This window comes from Anomaloglossus baeobatrachus, unplaced genomic scaffold (genome assembly GCF_048569485.1).
Source record: "Anomaloglossus baeobatrachus isolate aAnoBae1 unplaced genomic scaffold, aAnoBae1.hap1 Scaffold_66, whole genome shotgun sequence".
NCBI lineage: Eukaryota > Metazoa > Chordata > Amphibia > Anura > Aromobatidae > Anomaloglossus > Anomaloglossus baeobatrachus.
Genome location: NW_027445030.1, coordinates 701,428 through 717,871, shown reverse-complemented (window position 1 = coordinate 717,871; position 16,444 = coordinate 701,428). Strand labels below are relative to the sequence as shown.

General features: G+C 47.7%; 1 pseudogene; it reads left to right on the top strand.

Annotated features, from left to right (window-relative positions):
• Positions 1-6,080: 6,080 nt before the first annotated feature.
• LOC142286496 (U2 spliceosomal RNA) lies at positions 6,081-6,287 on the top strand (annotated as a pseudogene).
• Positions 6,288-16,444: the final 10,157 nt, after the last annotated feature.

The window sequence follows — 16,444 nt, the reverse complement described above, 5'->3', positions numbered from 1 at the left end:
TATATATGCATATGCTTTTTTACAACAATAAATTTAACAAAAGGACATCATAAAGGTGTAATATAAATTTGCTATAATATGAAAAGCCCCTTATATCTACATCAACCTTGGGCAAGTGAAGCACCAATTTTAATATATATTATGCATATATACACATATATCTCCATGACAATCGCTTTTTTTTTTTTTTTTTTTTTTTTCCTTCTCTCCGTATTATTATCAGTACCTATTACTCCTCTACCTATAAAAATATAAATTAATTAAAAGCAAACAGTTCTATATCATTATTGAGTCCATATGGTTTCAAGGTGTTCAATTCAAAAATCCATTGGCTTTCTGCTCGTGACATTTTTTTAATGAAATCGCCACCTCTCCAATCCTTAGTTATTTTTTGTACGCCCCATACTTGGGATCCTTTAAAGGACCCTCCATGTTTTAACACATAATGTCTGGATAGGGGGTGCTTAGTACATTTATTTTTAACACTTCTAATGTGCTCACCCACCCTTTTCCATAGGGGTCTAATAGTTCTCCCAATGTATTTTTTCTGACAGGGACATTGAATGCAATATACTACTCCCTTTGATTGACATGTAATAAATTCTCTAATCATGACTTCTGACTGCCCCTGTAAGAAGGATTTCCGTGAAATATTTTTTGTATTCTTACATACTATACAGCTTTTGCATGGAAAAAAACCTTTCAGGCCAAATAATCCTCCCTTATTAGGTGCTGTAAGATTACGTATGGTGGGTGCCACTAAATTGCCAATATTGTTTGCCTTCCTATATATGAATATAACGTCGCAAACTTATATTGTACAACTTAAAACTTGTAAGTTAGCCAGGGGTGGTATAGTACATCTTTCATTGTATAAGTCTAAATTATTAACCAAACAAAATATATGCCACCGGCCGGGGCATTACATTAGACTGGTAAAACTAAATCAATGTGAATATTGTATCACCTCGAAGTTAATTGGTTATACAAAAGAATTTTATTCTCATTACTTTCATTTTTTATTTTATGTGGTCCTTGTTTTATGTGGTCCTTGGTTTTAGTAATAATCAGTGTATTGTATATTATCAAATACTCTGTCTTGAAACAAGGATAGCAAAAAATTTTTTATTTGTGGTCTATTAATAAAATTATAAAAACCCATCTAGCGCTGGTTTATTGTGGATTTTTACTTAAAATCCTTTACACAGTTTATTAAAGGCTACTTTACACACTGCGATATCGGTCCCGATATCGCTAGTGTGGATACCCGCCCCCATCTGTTGCGCGACACGGGCAAATCGCTGCCCATGCTGCACAACACCGACCAGACCCGTCACACATACTTACCTGCCCGGCGACGTCGCTGTGACCGGCGAACCGCCTCCTTTCTAAGGGGGCGGTCCGTGCGGCGTCACAGCGACGTCACTGAGCGACCGCCCAATAGCAGCGGAGGGGCGGAGATGAGTGGCCGGAACATCCCGCCCACCTCCTTCCTTCCTCATAGCGGCTGGGAGGCAGGTAAGGAGAGGTTCCTCGTTTCTGCGGTGTCACACGGAGCGATGTGTGCTGCCGCAGGAGCGACGAACTACATCGTTACTGCTGCAGTAACGATAATCGAGAATGGAGACCCATGTCACCGATGAGCGATTTTGCACGTTTTTGCAGCGATGCAAAATCGCTCATCGGTGTCACACGCAGCAACATCGCTAATGCGGCCGGATGTGCGTCACAAATTCCGTGACCCCAACGACTCCGCATTAGCGATGTCGCAGCGTGTAAAGCCCCCTTTAGTGGGAGTGGTGTACAGGGTCTTAGCAGTAAAGAGTATTCCATATTTCTGCCAGATACCCACAGAGATATTGAAATCTGAAAAAAGAGACTTCTGCTCATTGAAGGTAAGAACTGCTCACATAGCGTTCAACTCCACAGCAAACGAGTGCTCTAGCACTGGCATCTCAGCAGGGATATTCCCCTACTACACATGTGTGTCTGGGTCCCTGTGACAGTTTACAGGACATAACTCAGGGCACCTAGACAGAAGGCAGAGGGACTACTTTCTATTTCTGGTGTAGAGCTTAGTACAATATATATATATATACTATTACATGTGACACATGTACCTTGTATTACCATTATTCGCTGTATATGAACCCCTTTTCTCCGGGCATTATTTGTCTATAGCATTTTTCACGAACCTGAGGCAACTGAGAACCCTTCAGTGAAGGAATTCCACTAACCCTCACAATACCAACCAGGGGCCTCCCTGCAGAAACTCAGGTAGTTGTACCCATTCTCTTTCCGCATTCTATGTGTTCTTCTTCTTTCTTCTTTTTTTTCTTTTTTCTTCTTTTTATTTCTATCATGTAGTTCAGGGGTTTATAGATATATGTCCTGCATCTCATATTTCCTTTAGTGGTGCTTCTTACCCATTCTCATATCATTTACCCTAGTATTTCATGATCCTGAGGCGACTGAGAACCCTTTAATAAAGGAATCCTTTTTCACTTGAATTGTCAAGTGATACTTACCAGTGACTATCACGTAATGTTACAGGTAGTTGCATTTTCTTCCTCTTCTTTCTCTCCTTTCTTCTTTGTCACACGGTCCATTGTGTTATAGCCCACGTGTCATGATAACACTTGTACCATCTTTTCATTTAGATTCCACCTACAATTATTTACCGATTCCAGTTCTGAAATAGGCTTTCATGATCTACTCACTAGAATTCTCAAGTGCATAAGGTACTGAGACATATACATGTTCACACCATTATAAAGAACAAAGTATAAACATTGAGGTTTTTCTCACACCCATGTTCCTGTGTTCTTTGATATGATATGTGTTCATTTCCTTCACTATATAGGATTGCAAGTTTTCCATTTGTACCTTAATGGCAATGACGCTATACAATTGAACACATATCATCCTGTTATCCATATAGGTGTGTATTTACCTGCTTGACTATTTTTGGTTGTTTGATCCAGAATGTTTCTCCAGATAGGTCATGTGGAAATTTTCTTTCCTCAGTACAAATGTTTTCACTATGGCTTTGGAAAAATTTTTTGTATGTGCATCATGGTCATTTGACCCATTGTACTCTCAAGTAGCAATATATTGTACTGTTATGTTGTACTATGTACTAATTACGTGTTTATATGGTTTTGTAACCCTTTATGATCTTAGATAACTTTATCCTTGATAAAGACCTAAAAACAAGGTCGAAACGTTGGATGAATTATCCTTTTGCACAAATAAAGAATTTTCAGCATTCCAAGAGTTCTTTTCTTACGTTATTGATCACTATAGTGTGCCAGAGCTATTTCTATTGAATTGACTCTTATTTTTTCTGAGCACCTGCTATATACACAGTGAGCCAGACATATTCAAGTTTCATTCAGAAGGCAGAGGGAAGCCTTAGCAGCTGAGCCTATATCTTGGCTTGTGAGCATTAGAACAGGCCGGCGATTACAGGGTAACATGAAAAATGTCCAGCTTGCATTATGACTAGAACATGACAATATCCTTTTAAGTACTAACCTATGATGCGTTCCTAAGCAGTTGATGTTATATGTTCTACATTTCATTTTCTGCATACTTTACAAGTAGTAGAATTTGCTTTGATATAGGCAACTGGATTTTCACAATGAAAAGGCAAAGGATAACGCCCGAAAAAGACGCCATACATTATGTCAGTGCCATCACTGACAAACCTGGATTGACCATGACATACATCAATCCCCTTAAAGGTGAGTTAAAACAAGTTTTAACTAAATTGCCTTAATATTGTCATGCATTAGAATGACTGTCTTAGGTAATGATAAATATTTTCTACAGGAAGAGGAGTGTTTGCTGAAACTGAAATCGAAAAAGGGAGTTTTGTTGCAGAATATCGAGGCGAGCTCACGTATGCACTTACGATGGTAGACAACTACTCGAGATTTATGGTTGTGGTACAAGTCAAAGATCTAATGGCCCATACTGCAGCGAAGGTCTTCCAAGCACACTTATGCAGACCTCATGGCTACTCAGAGAGAGTCCTCACAGATCAAGGCACAGCCTTTGAAGCGGAAATCTTCAAGGACTTCTGCAGCTTTTACCGATGCAGGAAGATGCGCACTACACCCTACCATGCTCAAACCAATGGTTATCAACCTGCTCAGGACTTTACCCCATATTCCAGATGTGGCCTTACAAGTGATTTATAGAGGGGTAACAATACGTTGGGATCACCGGATCTAATCTCCCTTTTTATACACCCTAAAATCTTGTTTGCTTTAGAATAAACAATAACATCATAAAGGTATAGCAGTACCGTTTCAAAGTTTCGGTGTCCCAAGCAGCATTCCATCAGCCTCTGGAAGGTTCCTGGCAAATTGCACAGCTCGAAGGGCATGCTTTTGAACTCGCAGAGACCCATCGGGGTGGCAAAGGCGGTCTTCTCCCGGTCTGCCTCAGCAACGGACACTTGCCAATAGCGACTAGTGAGATCAAGGGTAGAAAAATAATTTGCAGTTCTCAATGCAGCTAGCTATTCCTCAATACAGGGGAGTGGTGCTGTCCTTCTTCTTTAACAGGACCAACGGAGCTGCCCAGAGGCTACAACTGTCACGGATAACCCCAGCCTCCTTCATGTTGCTCAACATGTCCTTGGTACACTGGTAATGTGCAGGTAGTTTTGGCTTATATCTCTCTTTGATGGGTGGGTGTGCACTTGTGGGGATGTAGTGTTTGACCCCTTTTATTCTTCAAAAGTCTAGCGGATGTTTGCTGAAGACTTGCTCGTATTCTTGCACTAGCCTGTAGACCCCCTTCTTGTGATGTGAAGGTGTGGAGTCAGTGCCTACGTGTAATTCCTTACACCACTCCTATGGCTGACTTGGTGAGCTGTCACTGAATGGGTGGGCTGAAGCAATGGTGGATGCTGCTGTTTGGATAGCATGTGTATCTACTGAGAACAGCTTATCAATGGTGGCAAATCGGAGCAGCTTAATTTCTTGCTCTCCGCAGTTCAACACTCTCATGGGCACTCTTCCCTTCCATATTAATGAATAAAACTATGATGTAAATAGCATATAGATACCCCACAAATGTAGATAAAAGTAGGTTATGGGAAAAGGGGGAAGAGAGAAACAGGAAAATAGTGGAATAAAGTATACCTTCCAGGTGGGAGAGGAAATGGCAGCACAGCCAGTGGAGGTGAAGCAAGGGGAGCCTGCAACTAAAGAGTTGAGAGCGTTATCACATGGTGACTGAGCCTGATTGTAACGGGAGCATAGAGGTGCCGATCCTGTCTTACCTGCGTTGGTGTAGAAGTGGGTGTCCTGTGGTGGAGTCAGCTATGTGCAGTGGTGGCCGTGGGTTCTTTTATGTGCGACCGTAGTAATAGCTGCGCCCACTTCCTGTATGGGAGTGGAATGCAGTGAGGGTAATGGAACGCACGCCTGCGCATTTGTGTTTAACGTCGCGCATGTGCAGAACGGAGAAAAGGCTGCGCTCACTTCCTAATGAAAGGGAGTGAGACGCATCTGGGAAGGGAAGGGAAAAGATTAGGGTTTGGGGATGATGAAAGGGCTTTCTACGGACAAGGATGGCAAAGGGTGGCAGTGACGGAAAGTCAGGCAGCCTGTCCTGTCCTGTCCTGTCCGTCCGTCTTTTTGTATCATGAATTGGAAAGACTGCAAGGGGGAGGGGAGGTGCTTGTGTCCAAAAGGAGGAGTTATTCAGATTCATTGCAGTGGGCGGCGGCTGCAAAAAGCACCATTCTTCTTGTTTTTGCTCTGCAAAACAGCCTTTTCAAGGGTTGGCTTGGGTGACAAAATGTCTTCTGTAGGCGTGGGTTTGTCTCCCTCTCCCTAAGATGTGTCCGGTATAGGCCAGGGTGCCACTCAAGGCCGTAACCAATTCGGGTTATAGCTTCTCGGCCTTTTGGCTAAGATCAAGTGTAGTTTCGGAGGACGCTACCTTGGTCGGTACTGGAAGGTGCCTGGGATTGCACGTCTGCCGGCCTTGAAGAAGTGTGTGCGCCTTCTGGTGACACATAGCCCTCTTGTGCCTGGACGGTTCCCAGGCAACGGGAGGCGATCACCTTTGTTATTTTGAAGTCCTACTGATAAACAGAAAAAAAAAAAAATTAAATCTGTTCTTATCAGTTTAATATCTGATACGTCCCCTCTCTGGGGACCATATATTAAATGGATTTTTAGAACAAGGAGATGGAAAAAATCTTGCTCTGTCCACTCCACGCATTGACCTGGTATTGCAGTACCTCCAGGACCGGTGCACCCCTTCTTAACCCAGTTTCCAAAAGCAGAACTCAATTCACCTGATTCAAATGAGCCCCATTAGTGAATTGAAAGAAAGCAAAAACTTTATATGCACCTCAATTTGGCCAATTCACTTTTCACACTTTCACCCTTTTTTTTATCTTTCACACCTTTTACTTGCTTTATTGATGCAAAAAGCTGTGCCAAATAGCAAACTCATCTCCACTCAACTTGACCAACTCTGCTATGTCCCGTGCAGTATCTTATTCTCAGTCTTATCTAGATCATTTGCAATTGAATAGAATAGATCCCTTTTGGCTGCTTATGACTGTGTAAAATATGTAGTTTTACTGGGCTGGGATGAGAGAATCCATTGAAGCATGGTGTAGGGATTGTGGTTCCTGTGTGCTAAGAAGAGAGGCTGGCACCAGCCAGAAAGCCCCATTGCAGCCAATAATCACTTAATAACTTTTTCAACTTGTCATCATATGGGAGGCCTTCCATTCCTTGTAGTAGTCTAGTTGCCCACCTTTGAACTGACTCTAACTTCTGAATGTCCTTTTTAAAATGTGGAGCCCAAAACTGGTTCCCATATTCCAGATGTAGCCTTACAAGTGATTTATAGAGAGGTGTAACAATACGTTGGGATCACGGGATCTAATCTCCCTTTTTATACACCCTAAAATCTTGTCCCAAGCAGCATTCCATCAGCCTCTGGAAGGTTCCTGGCGCATTGCACAGCTCGAAGGGCATGCTTTTGAACTCGCAGAGACCCATAGGGGTGGCGAAGGCGGTCTTCTCCCGGTCTGCCTCAGCAACGGACACTTGCCAATAGTGACTAGTGAGATCAAGGGTAGAAAAATAATTTGCAGTTCTCAATGCAGCTAGCAATTCCTCAATACGGGGAGTGGTGCCGTCCTTCTTTTTTAACAGGATCAACAGAGCTGCCCAAAGGCTACAACTGTCACGGATAACCCCAGCCGCCTTCATGTTGCTCAACATGTCCTTGGTACACTGGCAATGTGAAGGTGGTATTGGCTTATAGCTCTCTTTGATGGGTGGGTGTGCACCTGTGGGGATGTGGTGTTGGACCCCTTTTATTCCCCCAAAATCTAGCGGGCTTCCCACCGGTAACCCGCTCCCCAGCTTGGATGGATGCTGAGGGAGCCCCTTTTGCCCGCAGGCTCTGGCCCTGGGAACTGTAGCCTTGGCGGTGACTGTGCTTCCCTCTACGGTGTGAGCTGTTGCCTTCAATCGGGTCTTGACTGCTGGGAAACCCTGGAGGTTCCTGTCGCTAACGGATTTGACCGGTTTTACGGCGACTCCTAGCCTGGTCGGGGTCCGTAGGCCCTGCCGGATGGTGCTGGCTTCTCTTCACTCCCCGATCTGGTACCGGCGGGCCACCGCCCATCCCCGGTCCGTACGGTTCACTCCAATCAGCCTCTCCTGCAGAAGGTCACCACCGTCTGCCAACCTTGCTGAGTGCCCGGGCCACACACCCGGACACGGTCAGTCTCCTCTCCTCTTCACTTCTCTAACTCCAAAACTGATCTCTAATCTGACTCCTTTTCCCGCCTCCAGGACTGTGAACTCCTCGGTGGGTGGGATCAACCGCCTGGCCCACCCCCTGGTGTGGACATCAGCCCCTGGAGGAAGGCAACTAGGATTTGTGTTTAGCTTCGGTGTGCCTAGCCGGAGTGTAGAGTGTGTTGGTGTAGTACCTGTGATGACCTGGCTTGTCCAGGGCGCCACATTCCCCTATAGCAAAATGCAGACCGTCCGCGGGCTGCCCGTCCATCACCGGTTTTATTTTCACAACTGAAAAAGAATAAAACGGTAAAACATGTAAAAGCATCATAAACATTTTACAACGGTACAGCTTCCGCTCTTCTCCCACCCAAACAACCTGGCCCTGATGCTGCCCCTAAGAAGCGGGCAGCACCCCTTGACCCCAGTCCAGCACCAAGTTGCCCGAGCGGGTTCTGTCTCTTTCAGGTGGCCCACGTCCAAGGGGACCCCTGAACCCCCGGAGGATCGCCACCGGTTACGGTAGTGGCGGGCCTAGGCCATCCCTTTCCTCCAGGCCCATCCTCCCAAATCAGCCTCTCCTGGTCGGTAAGCACCCTCTCCGGGTACCAATGCGGTCAACAGAAATAAGCCTGGAAAGCCTTAGCAGCGGTGCGGCCGGTTAAGTCCTTAACTGGGACAACCACCAGGAACCTCGAGTAGTGGTCTACGATGGTCAGAGCGTAGGTGTACCCACTTCGGCTGGGGGTGAGCTTTACATGGTCAAGGGCAACCAGCTCCAGCGGTTGGTGTGTAATGATCGGGTGTAGGGGTGCCTTCTGGCTGGCCTCGTCCTTCCTTCTCAATGCGCAAGGGCCACATTCTCGGCACCAGGCCTCCACAGATTCCCGCATTCCACTCCAATAGAACCGCTCTCTTAACAACATCTCTAGCTTCTTCCACCCGAAGTGCACTGCACCATCATGGTATGCTTGCAGGACGGTGGGCACGTTAGCCTGGGGAATCACCAGCTGGCGGATCTTCTCGTGAGTCTTTGGATTAATCAGCTCGCGATACAACTTCCCCTGGTGTAGGTATAGCCGGGTCCGTTCTTGCCACAGATGTTGGGCTTCGGCAGGGGCAGCAGGGTCTATCCCAGCAGAACCCTGTTCCACTAGAGTCTTGACCAGGCGGACAGCAGGTGCCTGGTCCTGAGCTTCCTGCCAGTCCTGTCGGGGCAGCGGATCCAGGTTCACCCGTTGTTGGTAGACGTGCACCTTCTCAGTGAATGGCCGGTGAAATGCAGGCAACTCGATCTCTTCGAGGTCATCATCCTCTGGCCCCTCTTCCGACAGGTGGGGCATCCGGGAGAGTGCATTGGCATTGACGTTGGTACGGCCGGCCCGGTACTTGATGGTGAAATCGTAGTTGGCTAACCTGGTCACCCACCGCTGCTCCAACGCGCCCAGCTTGGCCATATCTAGATGGGTCAGCAGGTTATTGTCTGTGTACGCGGTGAATTTGGCTGCTGCCAGGTAATGGCGGAACCGCTCGGTGATAGCCCACACCAGTGCCAAGAGCTCAAGCTTGAAGGAGATGTAGTTCTCAGGGTTCCTCTCAGTCGGTCGGAGTTTTCGGCTAGCATAAGCTATTACCTTTTCCCTTCTGTCTTGGACCTGGGATAGAACAGCCCCCAAGCCCACATTGCTGGCGTCGGTGTAGAGGATGAATGGGCGGCTGTAGTCAGGGTACGCTAGGATTTCCTCTCCGGTCAGGGCTGTTCTCAGCTGGCGGAAGGATTCCTCATGCTTTTCTTCCCACACCAATGGGGCTACTAGGGATCTACCACCCTTGGTCTGTCCTACGAGGAGGTCTTGCATGGGGGCAGCCATCTTTGTGTACCCCTTAATGAAGCGACGGTAATATCCCACCAGGCCCAGAAACTGCCTCACTTCCCTCACTGTGGTCGGTCTCGGCCAGTCTTGGATGGCGGTGATCTTCTCGGGGTTGGGGGCGACACCTTCCGCACCAACCACATGTCCTAGGTACTGCACTCTGGGTTTCAGCAGATGACACTTTGAGGGCTTCAACTTCATCCCATACTTGGCAAGGGACGCGAACACCTCGGCTAGGTGCTCCAGGTGGGCTTCATACGTCTGTGAGTACACAATCACATCATCCAAGTACAGCAAAACGGTCCCATAGGCAGTCTTCTCTCGGTCTTCCGGTGCCACGGCCACCTGCCAGTACCCGCTGGTGAGGTCAAGGGTGGAGAAGTAGTTAGCGGTTCTCAGCGAGGCCAGGGACTCTTTGATGCGGGGCAGAGGGTAAGCATCCTTATGCGTTATCTGGTTAATCTTCCGGTAATCCACACACATCCGCATGGTGCCATCCTTCTTCTTAACCAGCACCAACGGAGCGGCCCAGGGACTACAGCTGTCCCTAATAACCCCTGCCTCCTTCATGTTCCTCAATATGTCTTTGGCGCATTGGTAGTGCGCAGGGGGAATAGGCCTGTATCTCTCTTTAATAGGGGAGTGTGTACCGGTAGGGATGTGGTGTTGAACCCCTTTAATCTGCCCAAAATCTAGAGGGTGCTTGCTAAAAACCCGCTCATACTCCTGTACCACCCGGTATACCCCTTCCTTGTGGTGTATGGGGGTATCATCAGTGCCGACATGTAGCTCTCGATACCACTCGCCTAACTCCCCCAGGGATGAGTGGGAACCGGCAGCAGGCGGTGTGACCGGGGGAACGGCTTCATGGATCGTGTGGGGATCTAGAGTGAGCAATTTGGCAAGGGTAGCGTACCGGGTGGTGCATGAATGCACACATATTGGTTTTATAATCTTATTGTATTACTTTATATTCTTATTTCACTTGTGCATATCTCCACCATAATCCTGGCTAAGAAATATAGCTTTTTTTGGGGTACACAGGTAGTAAGGTCTTCTTTCTATTTCTTTAGGGGTGATATAGCCTGGTGGAACTCTAGACCTCTAACATTATATATGCACCCTTTTTCTTTATGGTTCTTGGACACCTTATAACATTCTTCCATACATATATATCTTTCTCATAAATTATAAATAATTAGGCATTTTTATATATTTTATTTACATTTTCATAAATAACTTTTTACAAAGCATGGGGGACATTCTCACATACATATAATTTTCATGTACGCATTCTGAAAATTTACGCATAAACCGTACACACTCCTTTTTGTAACAATTTCTATAACTCATTCGCTGAACTCTCATCCCGGATATTCATTCTTACACCGAATTTCCTGTTATAACACAACATTCATGATTTTTATTCAATTTATTTTTATTTTTTAGGTTTATTAGTAGTGATGAGCGAGTACTAAAAAGCTCGGGTGCTCGAAGCTTGGGCCGAGCCTCCCAAGATACTCGTGTACTCGGCCCGAGCACCGAGCCCAATGTTATCCTATGGGAGACCCGAGTATTTTTGTGAAATGACCACTGGCAGCATGTAGAAACCCTAAAAATGGCACAAAAGTCTCCGAAGAGTGCTCAAATGACATGGCAACAGCATGGGGAAGACCCCTTGAAGCATTTATCACTCAAAAGTCACAGCTTTGAATAATTTTGTCCGCGTTTTACGCCATTTTTACGGACTCACCAGAAAACCTTCCAAAATGACACCAAAATGATTTTTCATAGCGGAAATGTTAAGGGCACATACCCAATAGTGAGATAGAGCTAATGTATGTTACTTTTTGAGATCAATACATGAAAGATTTTACGTAAAACATTGTGTGGCACTCCGATGTCCCTGAGAAGAGACGTACATAAAGGCCTCTGAGTCTAATGTGCCCATTTTGAGGAACTGAGTCTTTGTAGTATTTTCCTTTGCCAGGGCAGTCCAAAATTGTGAGGTTCACCAATGCCCCTGCATACAGACGTGCATGATGGCCTGTAAACCTGAAGTGCCCATTGTAAGGAAGTGGGTCTATTGTAGTATAGCCCTTAGGCAGGGCAGCCAAAAATTGGGAGGCTCCACGTTGTCCCTGGATAGAGACGTGCATGAGGGCCTCAAAACATTAAGTGTCCAGTGTCAGGAAGTGGGTGTATTATAATATAGCCCTTAGGCAGGGCAGCCAAAAATTGGGAGGCTCCACGTTGTCCCTGGATAGAGACGTGCATGAGGGCCTGTAAACCTGAAGTGCCCATTGGAAGGAAGTGGGTCTTTTGTAGTATAGCCCTTTGGCAGGGCAGCCAAAAATTGGGAGGCTCCACGTTGTCCCTGGATAGAGACGTGCATGAGGGCCTGTAAACCTGAAGTGCCCATTGGAAGGAAGTGGGTCTTTTGTAGTATAGCCCTTTGGCAGGGCAGCCAAAAATTGGGAGGCTCCACGTTGTCCCTGGATAGAGACATGCATGAGGGCCTCAAAACATTAAGTGTCCATTGTCAGGAAGTGGGTGTATTATAGTATAGCCCTTAGGCAGGGCAGCCAAAAATTGGGAGGCTCCACGTTGTCCCTGGATAGAGACGTGCATGAGGGCCTGTAAACCTGAAGTGCCCATTGGAAGGAAGTGGGTCTTTTGTAGTATAGCCCTTTGGCAGGGCAGCCAAAAATTGGGAGGCTCCACGTTGTCCCTGGATAGAGACGTGCATGAGGGCCTCAAAACATTAAGTGTCCATTGTCAGGAAGTGGGTGTATTATAGTATAGCCCTTTGGCAGGGCAGCCAAAAATTGGGAGGCTCCACGTTGTCCCTGGATAGAGACGTGCATGAGGGCCTCAAAACATTAAGTGTCCATTGTCAGGAAGTGGGTGTATTATAGTATAGCCCTTAGGCAGGGCAGCCAAAAATTGGGAGGCTCCACGTTGTCCCTGGATAGAGACGTGCATGAGGGCCTCAAAACATTAAGTGTCCATTGTCAGGAAGTGGGTCTTTTGTAGTATAGCCCTTTGGCAGGGCAGCCAAAAATTGGGAGGCTCCACGTTGTCCCTGGATAGAGACGTGCATGAGGGCCTCAAAACATTAAGTGTCCATTGTCAGGAAGTGGGTGTATTATAGTATAGCCCTTTGGCAGGGCAGCCAAAAATTGGGAGGCTCCACGTTGTCCCTGCATAGAGACGTGCATGAGGGCCTCAAAACATTGTTCCCATTGCAAAGGAGCGGGTCTCCTGTCGTTGTAATGTCCATTCTGCAAAGAATGGGCGAAAAAATTTACCACTGGGGGTATACCTGAAACAAAGGCCTAACTCTTGTAACGGTCATCATGGTGGCGCATGAGGAGAAGGAGGAGCAGTCCAGCGATTATCCAAAGTCCAGAAGTGTGTACCCATGGGTGACTGGAGGTACATGGCAAATTCCCGTTACAAACTTTAAATTCCGCTCTCATTTGCTGGTGGTGTGGTGAAGTCTGGCCCAATCCAACCCTTGTTCATCTTGATCAGAGTCAGCCTGTCAGCATTTTCAGTTGACAGGCGGGTGCGTTTATCTGTAATGATTCCACCTGCGGCACTAAAAACACGCTCTGACAAAACGCTAGCGGCAGGGCAGGCCAGGACTTCCAAGGCGTAGAGAGCCAATTCATGCCACGTGTCCACCTTGGATACCCAATAATTGTAAGGCACAGAGGAATGTCGGAGTACAGTTGTTCGATCTGCAAGGTACTCCTTGAGCATCTGGGCAAACTTAGGATTTCTTGTGGCACTACCCCGCACCTCAGGGGCTGTGGTACGTGAGGGGCTGAGAAAACTGTCCCACATCTTAAAGACTGTTCCCCTACCTCTGGCGGATTGGACTTGTGCCTCTCTCGGCTGTACGCCTTGGTTGTCCACTGATTCCTGACCTATGCCGCTAGCGTTTTGTGAGGGGAATGCTTTGCCTACTTCCGTGACTATGGCCTTCCGGAACTGCTGCATTTTGGTTGACCTCTCCGCCTCGGGAATAAGAGACATAAAGTTCTCCTTGTAGCGTGGGTCTAACAGTGTTACCAACCAGTAATGATTGTCGGCCAAGATGTTCTTAACGCGAGGGTCACGAGACAGGCAGCTTACCATAAAGTCAGCCATGTGCGCCAGACTCTTAACAGCCAGGACTTCAGTAGCCTGACCAACACGTTGACTGAACATGCTGTCCTCCTCCTCCTCCTCCTCCTCCTCATCTACCCTGTCCTCTGGCCAGCCACGCTGAACCGAGGATATGACTGGTGTGCATGTCATATCCTCAATTTGGCCGGAGATTTGCTCCATGTCTTCATCCTCCTCCTCGTCATAGTCCTCCACTGCACGTTGTGATGAGACGAGGCTGGGCTGTGTGTTATCACCCACACCCACTACTGTTTCTTGCTGCAACTCATCGCGCTCCGCCTGCAATGCATCATGTTTGGTTTTGAGCAGAGACCGTTTTAGAAGGCAGAGTAGCGGTATGGTGACGCTAATAATGGCGTCATCACCACTCACCATCTTGGTGGAGTCCTCAAAGTTTTGGAGGATGGTACATAGGTCGGACATCCATCTCCACTCCTCAGGTGTTATTTGTGGAGTTTGACCCATTTCCCGACGGCTTAGGTGATGCAGGTACTCAACAACTGCCCTCTTCTGCTCACATATCCTGACCAACATGTGCAGAGTTGAATTCCAACGCGTGGGGACATCACACACCAGTCTGTGAGCCGGAAGATGCAAACTGCGCTGAAAGCCGGCAAGGCCGGCTGAAGCAGTAGGTGACTTTCGAAAATGTGCAGACAGGCGGCGAACTTTTACCAGCAGATCAGACAGCTCTGGGTATGACTTTAGAAACCGCTGAACCACGAGGTTGAGCACATGGGCCACGCATGGAACATGTGTCAGCTGGCCTCGCCTCAAAGCCGCCACCAGGTTCCGGCCATTGTCACACACGACCTTTCCTGGCTTTAGGTTCAGAGGTGTGAGCCAGTGATCTGCCTGCTGTTTCAGAGCTGTCCACAGCTCTTCTGCATTGTGGGGTTTGTCACCTATGCAGATTAGCTTCAGCACAGCCTGTTGCCGCTTCGCCGAGGCAGTGCTGCAGTGCTTCCAGCTTGGGACTGGTGTGGAGGGTACAGTGGATGAGGATGCGCAGGAGGAGGAGGAGGCTGAAGAGCATGACATTCCGGAGCTGTAGAGTGTGGGTGAAACACTGACTGAGGTAGGGCCTGCAAACCTTGGTGTGGGAAGGACGTGTTCCATCCCTCGCTCAGACTGGGTCCCAGCTTCCACAATATTAACCCAGTGTGCCGTCAACGAGATGTAGCGGCCTTGCCCACAAGCACTTGTCCACGTGTCTGTGGTTAGGTGGACTTTGGGTGAAACAGCGTTGTTCAGGGCACGTGTGATGTTTTGTGACACGTGGTTATGCAACGCGGGGACGGCACACCGGGAGAAATAGTGGCGGCTGGGGACCGAGTAACGTGGGACAGCTGCCGCCATCAGGTCGCGGAATGCTTCTGTCTCCACCAGCCTAAAAGGCAACATTTCCAGCGCAAGCAGTCGCGAAATGTTAGCATTTAGAACTGTGGCATGTGGGGTGTTGGCAGTGTATTTGCGCCTGCGTTCAAAGGTTTGCTGAATGGATAACTGAACGCTGCGCTGGGACAAGGACGTGCTTGATGATGGTGTTATTTCTGAGTAGGCAACTGCAGGTGCAGGACCGGAGGAGGCTTGTTCGCAGGCAGCATGGACAGGGGATTGGCTCGCATGCACAACCAGCGAAGACGTAGCAGTGACATTAGCAAGCACTGCTCCTCGACTCTGTTGTACTTCCCACAAAGTCGGGTGCTTGGCTGACATGTGCCTGATCATGCTGGTGGTGGTCAGGCTGCTAGTTTTGGTACCCCTGCTGATGCTGGCATGGCAGGTGTTGCAAATGACCTTTTTAGAATCATCTGGATCCAACTTAAAAAACTGCCAGACTCGGGAAGACCTAACATTTGTACAGGCACCTTGTGTCGTGTTGTTGTTCCGGGGAACGGTTGCCTGACTTCTGCCTGGAGCCACCACCCTGCTTCTTACTGCCTGTTGGGATGCTACGCCTCCCTCCCCGTGTGCACTGCTGTCCTCGCTCTGCATATCCTCCTGCCAGGTTGGGTCAGTTACTGGATCATCCACCACGTCGTCTTCCTCTTCCGCACCCTGCTCCTCCTCCTGACTTCCTGACAATTGTGTCTCATCATCGTCCACCCCTTGTTGAGACACGTTGCCAACTTCGTGAGAACGTGGCTGCTCAAATATTTGGCCATCTGTACATACGATCTCCTCATGACCCACTTCAACATGAGCTGGCGAGAGGCCAGAATGTGCGAATGGAAACGTGAACAGCTCTTCCGAGTGTCCAAGTGTGGGATCATTAATGTCCGAGGACGTGTACTCAGCCTTGTGGTAGGAAGGAGGATCAGGTTCTGAAATGTGCGGTGCAGTATCACGGCTACTGACACTTGACCGTGTGGAAGACAGAGTGTTTGTGGTGGTGCCAATCTGACTGGAAGCATTATCCGCTATCCAACTAACAACCTGTTGACACTGGTCTTGGTTCAAGAGCGGTGTACTGCTGCGGTCCCCAAGAATTTGGGACAGGACGTGCGAGCGACTAGATGTGGCCCTTTGTTGTGGCAAAATTAGAGCTTGCCCACGACCTCGGCCTCTGCCTGCACCACCATCACGTCCACTTCCTTGTTC